We start from the raw sequence: 23,663 nt of genomic DNA, 5'->3' as shown, positions 1-23,663 counted from the left end.
TACCACATGAACTTATACTACCAGACCAATATGTGACTTAATTAGAAATTGACAAGTAATGAAATTGAAACCTCCAAAACACTTACCATTTGAAGTACACGATGTAAAGAAATTGTGAGAACAGTGTGGAGCTGAAAAAGTTCTGCGAATATAATGACCTGAATAAGGTAAGAATTTAGAAGTAAGTGTGGAGTGCAATAAAAACAATGCTGAAATAGGAGTGTATAGCACTGTAATGTGCATTAATGCAATAAATGAGTATAATAATTAAAATTTAAAGATTTTATAAAGGAATGGTAAATCACAGAGTCATTCAAACTTGAGAAATTAGAAGATATGAGTTCTATGATAGTAGTAAATAAACATAATTAACACAGATGAAACCAGGTCACATATTCACAATGCCAAATGCTACTGAGGCAAACACATGTATTTTCCTGCAGTCACAATAAACATAAGGCAAACACACTGCAGAGCCTTGCCAGACTTGGAAACAGGAGACCACAGACATGCAGACACAGTGACTATCAGAGCTGACCCCATGACTATGAAAAGCATCAAAAGACATAATGTAAAGTGTTTTACAACCACATTTGTACCTAGATGAGATGCACATATTTGAAGGGCTTACTCCTTCAAGGCTCCCACAGTAAATAGTCTGTGTAAGTCAATCTATTGAGCAAACTGAATGAATATAAGGAATATATGAGTGTCTAAGCCCATTAATTCTCTCTAAATTAATAATGGTTATCCTACTTAATGGGTGATGACTTCACTCTGTATTGGAGAAACTGCTTCTCTTTTTCAGATAGGAACTAGACCTGAGGAGATAAACAACCCAGCGCACTCCACTGCAACACCAGCTGAAGCCAAACAAGAGTTGGGGAAATGAGCAAGAGTTCTGCTCTCTTAGTTAAGTTGATACCAGCACAAGGGAGAAGATACTGAGGACAGTCAACACCTCCAAACCAGAAATGCACATGCTCCTAAGTGCCCATCACTGAAGTTGACTTAAAATGCTCCTAGATGGCTCAGAGAATTTTTCAGAAGAGTGGGTGGAAAGATCTTTAGAGGGATGCTCTGTGCAGAGCCATTGCTTCTTCCCACCACCCCCATTGCATGACCTGCAATCCCCATGGGGTGGACCTGCATCCACAATGAGGAAGGCCTTTTCAGAAAATGGGCATGGGGAAGGGAAAGGATGGTACCAACATGTGATGTTTACATATAAAACATGTCCAGGGCTGGAGAGATGGCTTAGCTGTTAAGCGCTTGCCTGTGAAGCCTAAGGACCCCGGTTCGAGGCTCGGTTCCCCAGGTCCCACGTTAGCCAGATGCACAAGGGGGCGCACGCATCTGGAGTTCGTTTGCAGAGGCTGGAAGCCCTGGCATGCCCATTCTCTCTCTCTCCCTCTATCTGTCTTTCTCTCTGTGTCTGTCGCTCTCAAATAAATAAAAAAATTAAAAAATATATATATATATATATAAAACATGCCCATATCTTATAAAAAATAAATTAAGATTAGTCATCATACTCTCTACAGGGCCCAGTGATTCAGGTCTTCTCTCTAAGGGCATGATGAAGGTTAAACCATGTAGTCTGTTTTTAGGATGTAGAATTTTATTGTATCATTGCCATTTTGGTCCAGTTTTGTACCTTAATCTTCCCCTGTTTATCTATCTATCTATCTATCTATCTATCTATCTATCTATCTATCTATCTATCTCTCCCTATTCTATCTCTATCTCATTACTTATATTACCTATCTTTTTCATCCTTCTTATCCTTGGCACTGGCCTGTAACTGCCAGTACCAGCATGTGGCTAACATGTACAGGTAGCTGTTAATCAGAGAGAACTACAAGGTTTCCCAATGTAAGACAGATTTCTGTCAGAATACTTGATTACCCACCAAAAGTTAGTGGTAAGACCCTACTGCTGAAGATGCCATTATGTTGTTGGCATGGAACATGGATAGACCTGGCTGGAATCTGGAAGAGGGTCATGCCCCAGAAAGTTAGCACATCTAGTGCCAGGAGGTGTTACATGAGTGACTGGGTGAAAATGACCAACATTTGTCCAAGCAACACATGGTCAAAGCTACTCAAGAACAAGCAACCTGACATGATGTACACACAAGTGCAATAGTGGCCCCATGATGGGTAACTAACTCTTCTTGATTTGGTTAAATAAACTGCTCAGTGGAACTGAACCCATAGCTGGAGCTGGGAAACAAGCCAGAACCACATCCCAAAAATAAGACTGCTCTATTTTATCAAGTTCCCACAAATTGTGGGCAACAAGAGGGCCTATACCTATTAAATTCTCTCTAAAATAACAATGGTTATCCCCTTTATCTGGTGCCGACTTCACTCTCCATTGGAGAATTTTCTTCTCTTTTTCAGATGGACACATACTGAGGAGAGAATTAACCCATCACATCACACCACAGCCCCAGGTGATACCAAAGTAGTTGAAGAAATGAGCAAAAGTGCTGCTTTCTTGGAGAACCAAGTACCAGCACAAAGGTGAAGGAGATAAACACAGAGAACACTCAACTGCTATGAAACCAGATATCCACACACACAGAGAGGCTCCCAAAACCTCATGACTGAAGGAGACCTAGAGTGAACCCAACATGGCTCAGAGAAATTTGTGGAAGAGGGGCCAGAAAGATTGTTAGAGCCACATGTTGAGACATTATGCACAGAATCCTTGCCTCTTACCCATAACTCATGGCTAACACCACAAGGCACAACCCACATTCCCCAATGAGGAAGGTCTCAGCAGAGGGGCGAGGACAGGGAGGAGGCTAATGATGGTAACAACATGACTGTATACACACTATATACATAACAAAAAAAAATTAAATAAAATAAAGAATTTTTTAAAATGTTGCTGATGATAACCTTGGATTTCTGATACTATTGCCATTTCTTCCTGAGGTATATGATTACAGGAGTCCTCAACCATGTCTGTGTTTGTTAACTACTAGGAATTGAATCTAGGGATTCTTAGCCTATGCAAACTCCTCTTACCAAAGTCCTCCATAGCCAAGGCCTACACACTCAGACACATCCTAATGATGAAGCATAATGAAAAAAATGATATACAGTCTCACGTATCAATGCTGTAGATACAAATCCACAGAATAGATTGGATCTATGTGATTTCATTTCCCATGCACACTATTATTCAGAAAAAAAGGACTTTTTGAGCAGAGTCCAGCTCACTTTCATAAGTGTACTACCCATGGAATGATTGACCCTAAGAATTGTTGACTGGCTTTCTGGGTGGACACTATCACTAAGCTCTGTTGCTATTTGGGCTCCTAATAATGCTGGTCAATTGGTTAAAGTACTTCAACAGTTCTAGATATAATGACACATGCCTATTAGAAACATAATTATGACACACACTCTCCATTTTCTTGTGGAGTCTCTCATTTTCAGAAGCCATGATCTGACCAGAAGAATGTGGTATTTTATGTCATTCACTTGTGATGCCTGCAAGTGAATGCTATCTCAGCTTTTTTTTTTTTTTTTTTTTTTTTTTTTTTTGTGGTAGGGTCTTGCTCTAGTTCAGGTTGTCCTGGAATTCATTATCAGTTTCAGGCTGGCCTCGAACGGTGATCCTCCTACCTCTGCCCCCACCCATTAGTGCTGGAATTAAATTCATGTGCTTCTCGGGCTGGAGAGATGGCTTAATGGTTAAGCACTTGTCTGTGAGGCCTAAGGACCCCGGTTCAAGGCTCAATTCCCCAGGACCCATGTTATCCAGATGCACAAGGGGCGCACGCATCTGGAGTTCCTTTGCAGTGGGTGGAGGCCCTGGTGTGCCCATCCTCTCTTTCTCTCTCTATCTGCCTCTTTCTCTGTCTGTCACTCTCAAATAAATAAACAAAAAAGTAACAAAAAATTTTAAATTTATGTGCTTCCATGCCCAGCCTCTCTCATGACCACTGAGGCAATCATGATTGTGTTTGAAATCTTTCTAAACTGTACTATCTCCAATATGCAGAAAACAACCAGAATATTTTGTTTCTGTAATTCTGGGATTTGTACCATAAGCTTCCTTGATGCAAAATAAGCTACCAACTGAGACTTAACCAACTCTGATAGCCTAGAAACTTTTACATAGTGTCTACTGATCTCTTGGTGGAATAAATAGAGGTGAGTACTTTAGAAGTAATATTGGACAACATATTTGATGTCCTCTTGTGGCTTTTGTATCCCACAGTTTGGTGAACCTTGTCACTTACCTCTGTGTATTGGTTTCTTCATCTGTGGAGGGGTACTCAGGGAAATAAATCTACTATACATGTTCTTGATCAGGCTGGAACTAGTTAATATAGGTAGAATCTGCATTTGGATTTTTTTTTTTTCTTGACAAACTGCCATTGAAAGTTAGGTTGGATAATTGGGATAAAAATTCATATCAAGAAAAGAAACCTATATAAAGACACACAATTATTAACAAAATCTGAAAGCAAGTAAAGGGAACACCATGAATTCAGGGGCTGTGCTCTCAATCTTCATTGCCAGCAGATCATTGTGGTGAACCAGAAAAAAAAAAAATATTTACAGCATTCTTATTTAAAGCATGTCTTCAGAAAGTGATTTCAAGCTGGGTGTGGTGGCGCACACCTTCAATCCCAGCACTCGGGGGACAGAGGTAGGAGGATCGCTATGAGTTTGAGGCCACCCTGAGACTATATTGTGAATTACAGGTCAGCCTGGGCTAGAGTGAGACCTTACCTCAAAAAACCCAAAAAAGAAAAAAAAAAAGATGATTTCAGAATACATACACAATATTGTCTTCCTTGATCCAACCTGTAATGGAGAGAGGAAAAAACAATCTGAGCTCCAGATAAAGCTGTGTTCACTTTGCCCAGATACTTTGGTTCCCCCAGTGATTTAAAAATGGGATCTAGGATAGAAAAAAAAGAACAGCCAGTCCAAGACTGGATTAGTCTCTTCTGTCTTGCTGCCATGAGGCATGTGATGTGGACTATGTTGTGAAAAGGAGTACTTTTGAAACTTATGCTGTTTCAAAGCCCAACTTTGTCTGTTTGGTGTTCGTTGAGAGTCCTTAAGATATATTGCTACATTATAGAGAAAGTTGGAAACATCCTGTTCGTGGGTGAACTTCCTCCTTTCTAAAGGGGAAGGTGAGGTGCCTGTATATCCCCGTTGTCTATACTGGGCCTCATGACTGAAACGTATTATCAATACCACATACTAGACATAAGAATCTTCCACCACACTGACCTCAGGGGACACCCTAAACTCTATTCCAACCATAGGAGTGTCAGAAGTTTCAGAAGAGGGTACTTATTCAAAACATGCACTCAGTTTTGAACATACATAATAAGCCTGTTCTCCTATGTGTAAAAAATAACTCACATTTTAATCTGAATGGAAACATATGCTCCAGACAAAGGAAGATGCCAGAATATGCAGCAAGCCACCTGCCCTGGCATTTGTAAATACTCTTGAAATCAGGGGTGAGTTAGTAAACTTCCATTTCTTCCCTTTTCCAGGCAAACACTCTACTACCTATAGTGTACATTATAAGCCTCATTGTTCATAGATAACATCACCAAAAAATAAAGGATTCACAAATATATCCTTTCTAGCTTTGCCAGAGGAAAAATGTCATATTACCTGGACATAATGGGTCTGTGTCTGTTCAGTTGTGGATGGAGTACTTTCCTCCTCCTTTGGATCAGCTAGAAGGACAAAATTAACTCTCAACTGATGGTGCACTTATTAATGAATGATGTCTCTTTGCTTGATATGGTGAAAGCTCAGGGGTTTAGTTATACTATGGGAATACATGGAGTACCTGATTAATAACCACTGTTGGCCTCTGACAGGAAAAGAAGACCATGAGATGCCTTGAGAGAATTGAGTTGCAACACTTTTTTTACTTTCTAAATAATAGGAGCCTAACACAATGTGAAACAACCCTTCTCCAATGGGAACAACCCTTTGAAGCATGTTATGATTAAATGTCAGCATTCTATCGCTTCTTCAGACCATCTTGAAGTCCAGGAGAGTGACACTACTATCATCAAATCTGTGAAGCCTAGTTTTACCTTCTGATATTCAAAGAATACAAATTCTATATTCATCATTCAGGGCATAAGATTTTATCCTGAGTAAGATACACATTATCCTAGTGAAAAGAATTTATCACTGGTCACAAGCTGTAATGATATACATCCATTAATCCTTTGTTATACTATAATAAATGATTTAAGAGTGGAAGATATTGGCATCATTCTGCTTTTATGAGAACCAAGATATGTATGCCTTTCTTTCTCCTCCTCCTCCTCCTCCTCCTCCTTTTTTTTTTTTTTTTTTTTTTTTTTTTTTTTGAGTAGGATCACATTCCAGCACAAGCTAACCTGGAATTCACTATGTATTCTTAGGCTGGCCACAAACTCATACTGAGCATTCCCTTCTGCCTCACAAGTGCTTGGGAGTACTGGCATGTGCCATAATGCCTGACATATGTCACATTATTCTCCTTCTGGTCTTGCTATATTATGCTATGTATTTGTCTTAATTGTGATGATCTAGGTTGATAGATCTAGGTTGATGTAAATTATATATTTGAAATGGCTTCATGTTAGGAATTGGGTGTAGGTAATTTTGTTTTAAGCTGGACATATCTTCTGAGAATTCATAACCTCAGACAGAATCACATTTACATTAAAAATCACAAGGCAGGGTTATAAAGATTGGTTAAGTGCACTTGTTAAGTACAGACAAGGATCCATCAGGGCCTGAGACTACCTGACTTTAAATCTCCAGTTTCCATGTAGAGCAGCTGTGTGTGGCCCCATGCTCAGTCCGTTAGGGGTGTAGAGACCTGAGAACTGAGGCTTACAATCTCTGGAAATATTCATAAAAGGAGCGTAATTATAAGTCCCGGAGGAAGAATACGAGAGCTGCACACCTGAAGTTCTACTCTAGCTACACCTGCTGCGCTTATGATGCTTCAGGGGCACACATATGTGCATGTACCAAATGCCGACATACCACATTACACACACACACACACACACACACACACACACACACACACACACACACACCAAAGGAATCATAAGGCACAGGAACACATAAAACCTGAGCATTCAAGTTCAAAAGTTCACATAAACTTGATTGAGTGCAATTGCTTGCATAAACTAGAGAAAATTTAACTGCAGTTTTCTTTTCTTCTTGGTTTTTAAAGGAGGGTCTCTCTCTAGCCTAGGTTGACCTGGAATTCACGGTGTAATCTCAGGGTGGCCTCAAACGCACAAACTCAAACACACTACTTCTGCCTCCCAAATGCTGTGATTAAAGGCATGCACTACTATGCCCAGCTTTGACTGATTTTTTTTTTTTAACCAACACAAACTAGTTATCAACAGGTCTTGAATCCTCTCTCACTTTTGAGATATACAGTCAGTCAGTTTTCAAAAAGAATCTAGGGCTGGAGACATGGCTTACTGGTTGAGGCATTTGCCTGCAAAGCCAAATAAACTTGGTTCAATTCCCCAGGACCCACATAAACCATATGCACAAGGTGGTGCATGCATCTGGATTTCGCTGGCAGTGGCTGGAAGCACGGGTATGTCTATTCTTTCTCACTCTCTCCTTCTGCCTTGTTCTCTCTCTCTCTTGAATAAATAAATTATTATAAATAAAAATGTACCTGGCTAGTACAAAATATCTATCTTAGCATTTACAGGGTTTCCTCACCAATGAATTAAAACTTACATTTTTCATCACATGCAACAGCCATCTGTAATTACAGAAGCAAAGATATTAGAAGAAGTATGACACTCATTACAGGAAAACAATACAGTGAGAAATTGCTGAAGAGATTGAGGAAGAAGAACCAAAAATTCAAGCCCAATCTAGGATATAAAATTTAAAAAAAACTATGTCATGTGACTTTTTGGTACATAGGTTTATTTCTTCCTTCTTATTCATGAAATAAATATGAGAAACATTGGCAGTGACAAAGTCATATAAACTAAGGATATCATGAATACTGGAAAAACAAAGGCTTTTTCATGGAGGTTCCATCTCTAGCTACCTTTCCCTCATGAAGTGAAGAGAATTCATATTAGGAGACATTGCTTCCAACCAGTACACAGTCTATCATACACTGTATAAACTGGATGTGCCATGTGAAAACTCCTTATGCATAAGGATCTATTCTCCCACTACTCCATAAAAAGGATAAAATATCAATACATAGATTTCTAGGTGTCATGCTCTTGATAAAATTCAAATGAAAATAGAAACTTTAAAAAGCAATATTTATCTTCAGGCTGAGTAAAGGTGCCTTACTTCATCATCTTCGCTGGTGCTACGCAGGTCTGAGTCATGGAAACTCATCTCCTCCTCAGATACAACTTCCTCACTGTATTCAGTATAGTCTTCGAAAATGTCATAAAGGTCGTCAAAGTCCTTGTTAGTACCTTCCTCCACTACAGAAACAGAGAGCAACTGTTAGTCCTTGGTGCCATGGCTCAGCTTCACACAGAAAGCCCTGCTTTGTGAACACAAAGGCCAGTGTGTAGGGCTGCGATGTAAAGACCAGAATCAGGGCTGCTAAGGCAGGCTCTTCAAGTGACAGCAGAGACTAATCAAGAAGCAGCAAAGCTATGAATGACTGAGCACTTGGTATTCTGATAATGGTATTGGAAGACAAGATAAGCCTGTAAATGGCATTAGTATCCTATTACTCACAGTGATGGCTTTGAAAGAAAGATATATGATATTATCAAGCCATGAAGCCATATGAGTTATCTTGGATGATAAGTGGTGGGTAATGCAAAATCTTAGAAGCAATAACCTCCTGGATTCTTAATTGATAGTCAAAGGGAACTGCAAACAATTTCATTTCAGGAGTGTTATCAGAGAACATGAAAACATAAACACTGCCAAGACTTCTTTCATGCAAAACACATCTTAGATACTTCCAGGTGTTCTCTAAACTGAGACCAAATGAGGGAAGACATGGACATGAAGGTACTGCTGTAAGGCCTGAGGGCACAGAGGGAGAGGACCAGCTTTTCCACTGAACCAGCTCTTAGACCTTATCTCCAGGTTCATGTGAGTGCCCTGCGAGAGTGGTGCCTCACCCCATACCACATATCACAGGTCAGTGCTCAAATCAAGCACAAGACCACATGCACACAGTTGCTAAGAACAGCAAGCAAGGACTCAGAGATTTTTCAGTGAAAAAAGCAGAAAGGAAGTGGTCCTTTAGGAAAGATCATCTTTCTCTGCTGTGAGCAAGGCATGGCAAAACTCATTGACAGCCCAGCAGACAATTCTGCCCTTGAAAAAGGAAAAGCAGGTGAACCTCCATACATAAGTCCTAGGCTTCATGTTACCTTTCCCAGGAACTCAGAATACTGTGCACCCGGTAAAAGGCCCTGAATTCCATAAGATCTGACTAGAACTGATGTTGATTACTTACTTCCATCTACATTTCCTGAGCTTGTTTTACTTGTGTTCTCCCATTTACCTATAATACACAAGAGTGCACGTTAGTCAATAAAGTGGTTCACCCATTGCTGAATGCACTATATAGTCACATTAACTCATAGACAATGAGCCTCAGGTTTCCATAGACTTTCCATACAGCCTTCATGGAAGACTCATTTCACCTTACTCACACCCTACACCCAACCCTCATTTCTATGAGGAACACAGATTCAGGAATTTAAGAACTAAAACCCAACCCAAAGATATTTCCTCAATAAAGGAATAGCTTTAGCATACATACTCGATGATGTGCTACAGGAATCCTGCAATTATAGAAAAAAAAAAAAACACTGTGAGAAGCAGGCAATACCATAGGCAAGGCTTTCTTCATCTTAAATTGGACATGTGGGAACACTGAGTTAACTCAAAGTGGTCACAAACCAACAAAGATTTCACAAAGGAAAACAGCAGAATTGTCAAGAACATTTCATGCACAAGTATGTTTACATTGTGAAGTACACAATCCTTAGTATAAGGAGATAAATCATTTGCATTGGAAATTGTTCTACTATTCAGAAATCACATTAACTGTCCATGGGAGTGAGGAATTGATTGATAGGAGATTCTCATTCAGCTCCACCACTCCCAGAAACAAGTCTGCACAAGTATTCTGCACAATGAAAGAACATAAAGTGAAGATTCTACATGTCAGAAAAACATTCTCTTACATCACTGGATGGTCCTTCTTCCAATATTGTGCAGATGGAAACTGTCAGAAAAGAAAGCAATGGTTAACAGTTTGTTAACTAGGAGGTAAATCCCTTGGGGGGGGGGGCTTTCTCTATGTTATTAATATATTTTGATAAATGGTTAGCAAGTGTGCATTGAGCTGTGGCTGACTCATCCTTCTGGCTAAAAGGAGGATGGGAAAGGAGCAGAAATAAATGACACATAGAAGCCTTGACTTTTTATATGTGGTCACTGTAAATGATGGATAATAATCAAGTCCTGCTAGATGTTGTAGCACATGCCTGTAACTTAGTACTTATCAAGTGGAGGAAAGTGAATTTGAGTCCAATATTAGGGACACAAAGAACTTCAGAAATCACTGGGCTAGAAGAGGAACTGTCTCCTAATTAACAAATATTGACACTGAGGTGACTTTGACTGCACACTGACATTCAAATGAAGACTCTTCTCATGCTTTCTCCATGTTTGTACAGTCATCTGAATCCCTAAGGTCCTCATGACATTGAAAGACCATTTCAACATACTGGCATCCATGATAGTAGCCTATGCTACCATTATGTAATGGATTAAGAAAGTTGATTCAAAGAAAGTTTGGATTCTATTGTAGAAAATGCATTATGTCATATTTATTGTTGGGCCTTGAGAGGCCCAGACATGAGGCCTAGTGGAACTTCCTGAGCCTAGCAAAAGTTTGGCAAACTACCTCCAGCCAGCTATGACTCAGCAGAGGGTCAAATGGCCTCTGGGCTGCTACTTCCACACAGGAAATTAGAGTTCCCACCCATGCGTGCTTAGAACTCAGCAGGGCGCCAAATGGCCTCTGGCCTGCTAATTCCAAACAGGAAGTTAGAGTTAGAACCAATCATCTCAGAAGTCGCAGTAAACTATTGGCCCTTACATCTCATTCTATCCTAAAATCCCTGCCTTTGTTCTCAACATTATATAAACACCCACCTGTAACAATAAAGTGAGTTCCTGCTTTGACGAGACTCTCCTGGCTCAGTGGTTTTATTCCTGGCCGTTGACACCCACCCTCCTCCTCAACCCATTGGGAGGAACCAGCAGGCCTGGTCCTCCTGCAGCACTACCTGCCGGGGGCACCCGCCAATTTATAACTAGTTTTTGCTCATAGGATCTCCAAAAACTCTTATCTCAATTTAAAGTATAAACATATCATAATAGTACAAAATTGCCAATGTCCCTTTTCATAAGCCTTGTGCACAACTGTTGTTTCCCTGTTATCAGGCAGTCATAGATTGTTTTGTTATGGTGGTAGTTTGGATAGATGGCCCCCAACATATTTGGTGGTTTTTTTAGTTTGTAGTTTGCATCTGCAGCCACCTGGCTGGAGGCAATGTTATTGGGAAGATCTTAAGATGCGGTAGTGAGTTTGAGATTTCAATCTGAGCATAGGCAAATTGTGCCTACCTGGAGTTTCTGAAGAGTGCTGTGCTGTGCTGTGTTGTGTGGCTGTGGCTTTTGGCTTGTGTTTCTCTGTGTGTGTTTGGTCCTGTGAAAGCAGGCCAGCTTCTTCAGTCATTATGAAACTTCCCCTGGATCTGTAAGCTTCAATAAATCTCTTGCTCCATTACTGTGCCTCATCTAGAAGTTCATCTCAGTGAACCTGAAGCTGTCTGCAACAGTTACTCTCTAGACATCTGGCAGAAACCTCATGGGTCAAGTTCACAGAGCCTTCTGTACCAATAGTGCATGAAGCTAAGAAATGTGATTAAGAACAGTCAGCAAAAGGAGGAGAAAAAGAGCTAATCTTCACATTTTCAACAACACATTAACAAAGGATATTAAGATGCACAGAAACAGTTGTTTGCTGATGAATATGGGATCTTTAAATGTAATGAATTGTGTTTCACCACTTATTTCTAGGCAATGACACAACATGATTGCTAAGTCTTCACAGAATTTAATTTACATGAGTCATGTCCATTCTCTATGGCTTAATAGATTTTTTTTTTTTAAAAAGGCACTTGCCTGTGAAGCCTAAGGACCCCAGTTTGGTTCCCCAGTACACATGTAAGCCAGATGCACAAAGTGGTGCATGCACCTGGAGTTCCTCTGCAGTGGCTAGAGGCTCTGGCATGCCTGTTCCCTCTCTATCACTCTATCTACCTTGTTCTGTCTCTCTCTCAAATAATTGAATAAAATGGAAGGATTAAACAAAACACCAAATATCTCTCTATGTCTCTCTCTTTCTATCTGTCTATCTACCTATCTTTCTACCTATATATAGGTATGTCTGTTGAACCTGATAATTGGTGCTAGAGTGTAGGAGATAGAACCAGAGGATACACAACATATACCAGTGCAGAGATCTAAGAGCTCATAACTGAATTAGACTTAAAACTCACTCACCACACCTCAGGGGATTTTTCAGAAGGGTAAGAAAGATTGTAAGAGCCACAGGTTGAGACATTGTGCCTAGATGCATTCACTCCCACCAAAAAATGACTCACTGCTGCTCCTACAATGCACAAATCACAACCATACAGGAAATATTTGATACTCCACTGAGAAGGATCCCCTACAGAATGGCAGCAGGGATGAGAGAAAAGAGGGTACCAACACATGATGTATCCATACAAAATATGGTGTTAATAATAATAATATGTAATGTTGATAATAAACATAAAGGCATTTTTAGATGTATAAATGGTTCCACAAAACTAGGGACGAGTGAATAACCATTGATTTATTGAAAAAAGCTTAGTGCAGTGAGGAGGCAGGTATGTATGCTTATGTGTAAGTTTATGTTCCATCTTTAGAATACACACATCTATGGGTTCTCTTTCACTAATATCTAAAAGATATCAGGGCAGGTCATAGCTCTCCTATCCTGGAATGAAGCCACATTGGCTCACAGAAACAACCTCAGCTCTCATCTGATTCACAGATTTCCTAAACTACAACAAACTACAAATGAATCTTGGTCAGATGAGTATGATTATTTCATCCCACCTGAAACATATCTTCCCCTGTGGTGAAGTGATGGACAGATCAAAACCATAACAGAGATCCTGATTCCTTGGATTTATGTCTAGTTTCTACAGTATTTTACCTGAGATGGTCATTCTATACAAGGTCCTCACAAATACTTTGATTCAGTGGTAGTGTTTGCTCATTTCTTCTGCTCACTTCACAGTTAAATAAATGGTTTATTTATTACATGGCCCAGAACCATGATTTTCTCCTGTGCTGCTAATACATTGCCCCATTCTGTACAATCCTTAGGGCTTTGAAAGCCAACTTTTGTTGGGTTCCAAGGAAAATTCTCTATTATGATAATTGGTGTTTATGAGGTCAAAAGATTTAAAAACTATTTGACAGTTGACCATTCTAAAAGACAACAAATAATTAAGCATGATTCCCTCCACACTTCATTTTCCATGTTTTGCATTTCTATTGAAGTACTGGCTACATAGCACAACAGTACCAGTCACCATTGACAAGTCCTTCCTTGGGGTGTGACACAGATGAGGTCGTGAGGCTCTTAACACAGGAGCACATCAAAATGAACACTATTATGGTAAACAGACTGACTACTACTTTCTGTTCTTCATGGTTACTTCTGCAAGGTCTTCAGTAGATAAATATTTAAGTATTTTTTGTGCTCAGGTTGAATTTTTCAAGTGTACACAGTTATTTAATCATTTTTTTTACATATGGGTCCACTTTCTAAGACATGAACCCAGAATGTATAGGCGTGGGTCACAATGTCCTAATAATTGCTCCTACCATCAAAGATCTCTGCACTGAGCTAAAATGAGTATATTTGTGCTTGCCACATGAATAACTATGCACAGTTTGTCACCATCTTACTATTTCTTGGGTAGTTTTTGTGGTGACACAGGAACCTCTCTAAAGATGGTACATCTAAGAAATAGAGACTGGAGTACTTCAAGAGTCCACAGGGAGTCTTTTATCTCTGTTCTCTGTTTATTGTTTGCATGACAATCTGAGAAAATTAGCAATGGTCCCAGTGCTGAATTCATCTTCCTCTTTGTTCACATTCCAAGTGGGAGCTAAGATTGCTCATTTTGGTCCTGCATTAGAGGTGATATGATACCAGCCCCAAGTATAAATGTAGTGTCATTACACACATTAATTTATATAATGTTCATGTAATATACATGTTTGTCAGAGATTTTTAAGAGAGAATGAGAGTAATTATTATTTAAGCTACAAATGTTTCTGACAAAAGAAAACCCCAGAATCATGCATACATTCAAAATCACAACAAATATATGCACACCAGACCACAACATTCAACATGTATGTGAGCCCACATAAACCTGAGCAGTGAGTGAATGCTGCCAGCAACTATGAAAAGCTTTCCAATAAGTTTTAACTGAGATAATCAGAATAATTTCAAGTTGTTTCCTGACATTTCAGAGTGTACAAATCCACAATCAAGGTCACTATTTAATGAAAGTCTAAGAAAAAGTTATAATTTCTCTATAAAAAATAATTATAAAATACTAACCTTTTTCAGGATCTTCAAAGTCAATCTGCAATTATAAAAACAAACACATTGTAAGAAGTAAATCATACAACTTATGGGCACATGGATTTATTTCTCACTCTCACGATAAATTGTCAATCCTCTAAAATTAAAAAAAAAAAAACTTCTAAAAAGGGGCTAGAGAGATGGCTTAGTGGTTAAAGTGCTTGCCTGTGAAGCCCAAGACCCATGTTCTAATCTCCATATCCCACGTTAGCCAGAGTCACAAAGGTGAGGCAAGAATAAAGTTGGACATGCCCACTAGATAGCATAAGCATCTGGAATTCAATTGTAGCCACTGAGGCCCTGGCCTGCCAATTCTCTTTCTTTCTCTCTTTAAAACATAAAAAAACAAAACAAAACAAAAAACTTGAAAAAATTGTGAAGCACACTCATCGTCATAGACTTAAAACACAAGATGAGGTTAATACTGGAAATCATGTGGTCATTCACTGAAGGATGTCTCTCCTACTCTCGTGACCTCATTAATTACACAGGAAACCAAGGAGGACACTTTGCTTACAAGCAGGTGGAGACCTAACATATAATGTATAACCTGAACCTGTATTTGCAGATATCCTTTTGCATGAGTTGACAGAATAAAATTTACTATTCTGCTATGATTCCAAGAAAAAAATGGGAATATCAATCAGCATATATAATGTCACTTGTCATGATTATGGTAGTTTATGGCAAAACTCACCCCCAAATAGAAAATTAGGAAAGCAACATTTTTATTTCAGGCTAAGAAAGATAATCTTACATTTTTGCTTCCTTCAAGGATTTTGTCCTCTTCTGTACATTCTTGCTGAAGAAGGGTAATTTCCTCAACTAAAAAAAAAAAGCAACAACAAAGAAAAAGAAAAACAGAGAGTACTTATTAGCCATTGGTGTTATGGCTAGGGTTTCACCCAGAGAGGACTGTTTAACCACCATGAAGGCCGGTGTGTATGGCTGTGCTCTAAACATCAGAATCAGTGCTGCTACAGAAGCCACTTCAAGTGAAAGCAGACACTAGTCAAAAAGCAACAGAAGAAGCAACTGTCTGAGCCCTTGAAAGTCTGATAATGGCAATGGAAGACAAAAGAAAAGAGTCTTTAAATAGTACTATAGTCCTATAACTCACAGTGATTGCTTGGAAACCTAGACATTTGAAATTCTAAAAGCATGAACCATTTAAGTTATACTTCATAAGTGGTGTAGAATAGTAACTCTTAGAGGAAAGGTTCTCATAGATCTTAAGCAATGATCCAAGGTAATTCCAAAAATATTTTTCAGTAGTGACATCAGAGAACAGGAAAACATAAATACTGCCAAGAAGTCTCCCATTCTAAACATATTTTAGGTTCTTTAATGTGTTCTTTAAGCCAAGACTATATGAAGGCAGACATGAACATGAAGGTACTGGTGAAAGTTTTGAAGGCACAGAGGGAGAAATATCAGCTTTTCCATTTGACTGACTCTTAGACCTTATGTTAAATTTCATGTGAATGCCTGTTAAGGGTTTACCTCACCACATTCCCCATGTCACATGTCAGATCTGAAACCAAATGCAACACTACTACTTGGGCACAATTCCTAAAAACAGGTACCAGAGGCAAGGAGGTTTGTCAGTGCAAGAAGCAGGAGAAGTGGTTCACAAGGAAAGATCAACTTTCCATATCATGAATAAGCAAGACACAGCATAACTCACAGACAGAAAAGCTTAAAAATTAGCCCCCGAGAAGGAAAAGCATAGGAACCTCCACACATACGTCCTGGTTCTCATGTTACCTTTTCCCAGGACCTCAGACTACAGAGCATAAAGTGAAATTTGACTGCTCCTGGGGGCCTATTTCATTAGATCTCACCAGGAATGATGTCTGATATGTACTTTAATGTTCCCTCTCCAAGCTTGTTATACTTAGGTGCTCCCATTTACTGATAATAAACATATGAGTGTACATTAGACAATAAGGTTTTTCACCTATCCTTGCATACACTAGGTATAGTCACATTAACTCATAGACAATGAGCCTCAGTTTTCCATAGACTTTCCATACAGCCTTCATGAAAGACTCATTTCATCTTATTCACATCCTACACCCAAACGTCATTCACTGTACATGCTAGAGTGAGACCTTACCTCGAAAAACCAAAAAAAAAAAAAAAAAAAAAGTTTCACCCATTCTTGCATATACTAGATACACTCACATTAAGTCATAGACAATGAGCCTCATGTTTCCATGGACTTTCTATACAGCCTTCATGGAAGACTCATTTCATCTTACTCACAACTAACACCTAACCCTCATCTTTACAAGGAACACAGATTCCAGGATTTAAGAACTGAAACCCAAAGATATTTCCTCAATAAAGAAATAGCTTTAAAATACATACCCGGTGACATCATACAGGATTCCTGCAATTAAAGAAAAGAAAACACTGTGAGAAGCAGGCAATACTATGGCAAGGCTTTCTTTGTACTACTTTGGAAATGTAGGAACCCTGAGTTAAGTCAAATTTTTCACAAACTAACAAAGATTCCTCTACAGACAACAGCTGAACTTTCAAGAACATTTCATGCACAAGTACAGTTACACTTTGAAATTCACAATCCTTAGTATAAGAAGATAAATCATTTGCACTGGAAATTGTTCTGCCACTTAGGAGTCACATTAACTATCCTTGGGTGTGATGAATTGATTTGTAGGAGATTATTTAACTCCACAACACCCAGAAATATGTCTGCACAAGAATTATGCACATTGAAAGTATAAAGGGATGATTTTGTATAAGTCACCAAAAGATCCTCTTACATCATGTGGTGGTCCTTTTCCCAGTATTGTTGGGAGTGAACCTAAGATGAAAGAATAGAACTGTCAGCATGTTGTTAACTAAGAGGTATAATATCTTGGGGAATTTCTATATGTTGTTAAGACTACATGTAGATGATTAGTGACTGTGGACTGAGCTGTGACAGGCTCACCCTTCTGGCTAAAAGAAGAATGGGAAAAGAGCAGAAAGAAATGACACATGGGAGCCTTGTCTTTGCAAATATATCCTCCATAGATGATACACAAATATCAAGCTCTGCTGAATATTAGCATAGCACCTGCCAATCATCTCAGCGTGCAGGAAGTGTAGGCAAGGGAATATGAGTCCAATACCAGGTACACATTGATTTTCAGGAATCTCTTGGATGCAGGAAATCCTGTTTCTCAATTAAGATACATTGAAACTGAGATAACACACTGCACACTGATATTCAATGTAAGATTCCTGTCATTCTTCCTTCATATTTGGAAAGCATCTGAATTATGAAGGTCCTCATGACATTTTCCAGATCATTTCAATATATGGGGATCTGTGATGCTGGGATTTGCTGCTATTTTTTTTTTTACTGGATAAAGAAAGTTGATCAAAAACAGCTGGGGATCTGTTGTACAAATTGCATTATGTCACATTTATAACTATTTTCTGTCCATATCATCACCAAGTAAATATATCTCAATTTAAAGTACAAGCATTTCATAATAGTACACAATTGCCAATTTCACCTTCTTTTTCATAACTCTTTGAGTACAATATGTTGTTCCCCTGTGACCAGACATTCATAGAATTTTTTTGTCAATCTATGTGATGGTGGTACCCTTGAGATCTGTCAGTAACCTCATGGTTCAAGTTCATAGAACCTGGAGCTAAGAAACAGGATCATGATTGAGAGCAGGCAGCAGCAACAGAAGAAAGACAGCTGATATTGCTATTATGGAAGAAAGGCAGAAACATTCATAAAGTATATTAAGATGAACAGGAACAGCTGTTTGCTGATGAAACATGATCTTTAAACCTAATAAGTTGTGTTTTCTCATTTATTCCTATTCAATAATACAAAATGATTCTTAAGTTTTTATGGAATTCAGTTTACATGTCTGGTGTTCACTCTCTGTAATTTATTAGCTGTTAAAAAAGCATGTCTAGATCATGAAAATGGTTCCAAAAAAAGGAGCACAGAACAAATGATCATCCATTTTCTAATGAAAGCTCAGTACAGTGTGGAATCAGGTATGTATGCTTGTGTGAGTTTATGTTCAATCTTTACAATGCATACATACAAATGTTCTCTGTCACGAACATCTGGAAGAAGTCAGCAGAGCTCATGACTCACCTACTCCTAACTACAACAATGAAGCCACAGTGAATCACACAAAAACAACCTCAGCTTTCCCCTCATTCACAGATTTTCTAGATGACACCAAAGTACAGTTGAATCTTGGTCACATGATTAAGTTCATTTCAGTCCACATGAAACATAATATCTTTTCAAGTGGTGAAAGGATGGACATGATCAGTCTGTCACCCCCTTCCTATTTCTCATGTAGCTTATGTGATGACAGAGGAGCCTCTCTAAGAATGGTTAGTTAGATCTGTGGACTAGAGACTGGAGTTCTTGACGAGTCCACAGGCAGTGTTGTCTCTGCTCTCCTCTGGGTATTGTCTGCATAACAACCTGCAAGAAACAGCAATGGCCCCTATTTCTGGATTCATGTTCTTGTTTGTCCACATAGAAATTTGAGAGTTAAGATTGTTCATTTTGGTCCTATATTAGAGGTGATACTACACCAACTCCATGTATAAACATAGTGCCATTGCATGTATTAATTTACATAATGTTCATGTAATGTACATGTTTGTCATAGATTTTTTTTAAGGAAAATGATGAGGGCAATTGTGACCAAACTTTCAAATATCTTCTGAGAAAACATAACCTCAGAGAAAAATCACATATATATTCAAAATCACAAGATGCAGAAGCATGGAGCAGTGAGGCAAATTCCCTCCAAGAACTAGAAAAAACTGTACAACAAGTTTTTACTTAGACAATTAGCATTATATTGAAGTTGTTTCCTGCTCTTTCAACCTGTAAAACGCTACAATCATCACTATTCTAAGAGAATCCAGTAAGGAATTACGTTTTTTTCCTAAATATTAATAATAGAATACTTACAATTTTTACCATCTTTTGTGGGTTCCATCTACAATTATAGAAGCAAAGACAGTGTAAGAAGTCTTGGGACTCACTGATATCTTGATTTATTTTTCATTCTGACTATTAAAAATTGTCAGTCATTGGCAAGTTTATAGTCTTATAACACAAGGATGAGATGCACCATTCAAAAACAGTGATCATTTCCAGGAGGAGATCTCATTACCTGTCATTACCTCATGAATTACAGCAGATCCATGGGAGGAGACATGGCTTTCTTACTGGAGGATGACCTATCATACACCATTTCACCTGACCCTGCATTGGCAATTGTCCATTTGCAAAATGTAACAGTTGCTAATTGTCTATTCATCCACCACTCTTGAAAACAGAATCTGAAATCTATTAGTATCTGCAATACTCAGTGTCATGGTTTAATGGCCATGAATGACCTGAACTCAAAACAGGAAATTAAGAAAGCAAGATAAAAGATGAAGAAAGATTGTCTTACCTTTTCACTGGATTCCGTGTCTTCATCTTCATTATTAAGTCTGTTGTCATGAGTGGTAACATCCTCCACTAGGAAGACAACAGAGCACGTGTTACTCAGAGGTTGTGAGGCTCATGCTGTACTCAGAGAGCACGGCTTAGCCAACACAAAGGCCAGTGTGTATGGCTGTGCTCTGAATACCAGAAGCAGTGCTGCTACAGCAGCATCCTCATGTGACAGCAGAGACTAATCAAGAAGCAAAAAAAAAAAAAAAAAAAAAAAAAAAAAAGGCAGGGGGAGGTGTACTGTAGAGATGGCTCAGTAGTTAAGGCATTTGCCTGCAAAACCTAAAGACCAAAGTTCAAGTCCTCGGTACCCATGTAGAGCCAGATGCACAAGGTGACACATGCATCTGGAGTTAGTAGTGGCTAGAGGCTTTGGCATGCCCATTCTGTCTGTCTCTTTCTGGTGGGAATGATGGTGCATGCCTTTAATCAAGTTCAAGGCCACCCTGACACTGCATAGTGAATTTCAGGTCAGCCTAGGCTATAATAAGTCTCTACTTCAAAAAAAAAAAAAAAAAAAAAAGCTGAGAGAGAGAAGCAACACAACAGAAAATAGCAGCATCTAAATGGTACTAGTGAGTGTTCTCTCACTCACAGTGAGCATGTTGAAACCTAGGTAGATGGCATTCTAAAGCCATGAATACACTTGAGTTATAACATATGATAATTAACATTTAATATAAACTTTATAGGAAATATCCTTGCAGTCTCATAAACAATGGTTCAAGAGTATTCAAAATATTAGGGTTTGGTGAGTGGCATCAGAGAAATGAAGCCATAAATACTGTCAAAATTCTCCCCTCGACATACATTAATTACTTCAGTGTGCCCTGTGAACCAGGATCCATGAGAGATGCACATGAAGGTACTGATTTAAATCCTGAATGAAAGAGAGGGGATCTGCTTCTTCACTGACTCACTCTTAAGACCTTTCATCCAGGTTCATGTGTCATGTGAGACCTGTGTTCCACCACATTTCCTGTATCATAGGTCAGTTCTCAAAACTCAACACAACACTTTGTACAGAGCTGCCAAAGGTTTAGATGTTTGGCAAAGGCAGAAACAGAAAGGAACAGATCTGTTGGAAAAGATCTCTTTTAAATGACCACCCAACACAAGGTAAACCTTAGCTTCCAGGCACTATTGTATAGAGTTATGCCTTTGAAAAAGAAAAGGCAGGCTGGAGAGATGGGTCAGTGATTACAGATGCTTTTTTGCAAAGTAAAATGGCCAGAGTTTGATTCTCATGTATAGCCACATGCACAGAGTGGCACATGCCTCTGGAGTTTATTTACATTGGCAGAGTACCCTGGTGTGTCCATTCTCACCACTACAGCCTTACCAGCATAAGGTAAGTTTTCTTCAATACCAGCACTTGGAAAGCTGAAGTAGAAGCATCACTGTTAGATGCAGACCTGCTTGGGAAGCAAAGTGATTTCCTGGTCAGCCAGGGCTAGGCCTCCAAACCTCCTCAAAATTAACAAAGCAGGTCTGGAGAGATGGCTTAGCAGTAAAAGTGCTTGCCTGCAAAACTGAAGGGCCTAGGTCTGATTCCCCTGGAAAAAGAGAGCAAGAGAGAGAGAGAGAGAGGGAGAGCGAGGGAAACCGTGTGTGTGTGAGGTGTGAGAGAGGGAGAGACAGACAGAGAGAGAGGGGGGGGGGACAGAATGGACACACCAGGGCTTCCAGCTACTGCAAAAGAAGTCCAAACACATGTTCCACCTTGTACTTCTCACTTACGTGGGTCATGGAGAATCAAACCTAGTTCCTCTGGCTTTGTGGGCAAGTCCTTGAACTGCTAAGCCATCTTTCCAGCCCAACATGTACAGTTTTTACCAATGAAACAGTTTTAAAACTAGGCAAAAAAAATGTATGAATGGCTGCATGTGGTACTACACTCAGTACTAGGGAGGCAGAGATAAGAGGGTCTCCAGGAATTCGAGGCAAACCTGAGACTACATAGTGCATTGTAGGTCATCCCGGGCTAGCGTGAGAACCTATCTTGAAAATTCAAACAATGTTAAATATTGAAATTCACCCTCTCTTCTAGAATGAATGATTCTAGAATGAAGATACATAGAATGAATCATGCATCTAAAAGAACCATTTTTTTGTAAATGTAAGTTTAATATTTCTTTTTGGTAAATAGCTTTTAAACCAATTCTAGCAAGAAATTAATGCAGTTACCTTATTTTATGTTTCACTTAAGATAAGGCAAGGGACCTTAGCTAAAGGACTGTTTATTGTTATTTTAGTACTACAAGGGAGGTGCAAAGGTAAAGCATAGTCTAAAATGGTGCATATAGGAAGCAGCATCTTAGCAGCAGTGCAGTCCTTCAAGATTTTCATTGTCATGCTAACCTAAACAAGATGGGATGGCTCAACATGCAGAGTTTGGGTAATAATATGTATTTTAGTGTGGAAACAAGCTTTGCAGTAATTACCTTTTATATTTATGGATTCTTTGTCCTTTATGAGGTATTTCTTGGATATGATTAATTGAACTGTCTTCATATGGTGACATAATAAATCACAAAATTTTATTAAAATATTTTTTGGGTCATTTTTATTTCTTTATTTGAGAGTGACAGAGAGAGAGGGATAGAAAGAGACAGAAAGGGAATGGGCGCGCCAGGGCTTCCAGCCACTGCAAACGAACTCCAGACATGTGCGCCCCCTTGTGCATCTGGCTAAGGTGGGTCCTGGAATATCGAGCCTCGAACTGGGGTCCTTAGGCTTCACAGGCAAGCGCTTAACCGCTAAGCCATCTCTCCAGCCCAAATCACAAAATTTTAAACACCAAGTGAAAATTTAGAAAAGCAATTGTTCTATAATCCCAATAAACTTACTCTATGAGAATACATTCTAAGCTACGTGTAATGGTTCGCCTTCTGTTGTTTTGTTCAGTCTTCTAGGAAACAGGTAAACTTGAATGTTCAATTCATTAGTAGCAGTTTTTCCCTTTATTGTAGGCTTTTTGGCCTACTTTCGAAAAACTGCTTTTTTCCTAAGAACCTGATTTTGATAATTTATTTATTTATTTATTTAGTTGAGAGTGACAGACACAGAGAGAAAGACAGATAGAGGGGGAGAGAGAATGGGCACGCCAGGGCTTCCAGCCTCTGCAAACGAACTCCAGACGCGTGCGCCCCCTTGTGCAGCTGGCTAACGTGGGACCTGGGGAACCGAGCCTCGAACCGGGGTCCTTAGGCTTCACAGGCAAGCGCTTAACCGCTAAGCCATCTCTCCAGCCCAAGAACCTGATTTTGAATGGTCATCAACCTTACCAACCCTTCCAGGTCCAGACCTAACCCACTGCTTTCGTTACTGTTCACTGAATTTTCCTTTTCTGTTTAGCCCAGTGTTATTAAGATAA

This window comes from Jaculus jaculus, chromosome 3 (assembly GCF_020740685.1).
Source record: "Jaculus jaculus isolate mJacJac1 chromosome 3, mJacJac1.mat.Y.cur, whole genome shotgun sequence".
Lineage (NCBI taxonomy): Eukaryota > Metazoa > Chordata > Mammalia > Rodentia > Dipodidae > Jaculus > Jaculus jaculus.
This window is presented reverse-complemented; position numbering follows the sequence as displayed.